This window comes from Propithecus coquereli, unplaced genomic scaffold (assembly GCF_000956105.1).
Source record: "Propithecus coquereli isolate 6110/MARCELLA unplaced genomic scaffold, Pcoq_1.0 Scaffold182, whole genome shotgun sequence".
Classification (NCBI taxonomy): domain Eukaryota; kingdom Metazoa; phylum Chordata; class Mammalia; order Primates; family Indriidae; genus Propithecus; species Propithecus coquereli.
The window spans coordinates 579,807-581,074 of NW_012142968.1; positions in this window are offsets into that span (position 1 = coordinate 579,807).

The following is a 1,268-nucleotide window of genomic DNA, read 5'->3' on the forward strand; positions in this document are numbered from 1 at the left end:
CACAGAGAAGAAGTTCATGTGAAGATAAAGGCAGAGATTAGAGTTAGACTACGACAAGCTAAGAAAGGCCAAAAATTGCTGGCAACCACCAGAAGCTAGAAGACAGGCATTGTTTAATTTCTCTCCCCAAGCCATAGGAAACCTTATGCTGCTGACATCTTGATTTCAGACTTTTGGTCTCTTGAACTGTGAGAGAATAAATTTTTGTTATTATAAAGCCTCAAAAAAAAAAGATTTCTCTTTTCTTGTTTATTTATTTGTAAGCAGAGTTGTCATATGATTAAAACAAAAGCTTATAAAATATTTTTGCAAGCCTATGGTAACCTCAAATCAAATAACGTACAATAGATACACAAAAAATAAAAAACAAGAAACTAAAACACACTTCAAGAGAAAATCACTTTTACCAAAGTAAAACAGGAAGGGAATAAGAAAGAAAGAGAGGACCACAACACAATTAGAAAAAAAATAACAACATGACAGTAATAAGTCCTTACCTATCAATAATAACATTGCATGTGAATGGACTGAACTTTCCAATTAAAAGACATAGAATGACTGAATGGATAATAAAACAAGAGACAATTATATGTTGTCTGCATGTATCACACTTCACCTATAAGACATACATAGACTGAAAATAAAGGGATGCAAAAAGATATTCCATGGAAATGAAAACCAAAAAAGACCAAGTGCAGCTATACTTCTATCAGATAAAATAAAGAGACAAAAAGGTAATTATATAATGATAAAGGGGTCAATTCAGCAAGAATATATAACAATTTTAAATACATAATATATACACCCAACACTGGAGCACCCAGATATATATATAGCAAATATTTCAGAGCTAAAAAGAGAGATAGACCACAATACTATAATCATTAAAGTTCTTAACACCCCACTTTCAGCATTAGACAAATCATTCAGACAGAAAATCAACAAGGAAACATTGAACTTAATCGGAACTATAGACCAAATTATCCTAATAGGCATTTACAGAACGTTTCATCCAAAAGCTGCAGAAATCACATTCTTCTTCTCCTCTTATTGATTATTCTCAAGGATAGACCATGCGTTAGGCTACAAAACAAGTCTCAGAAATTGAAAAAAAAATGAAATCATACCAAATATCTTCTTTGAGTACAATGCAAATGAACTGGAAATCAATAATAAGAAAAACATCGGAAAATATACAAACACGTGAAAATTTTAAAATATGCTCCTGAATGAGCAGTGGGTCAATTAAGAGATTAAGAAGTAAATTA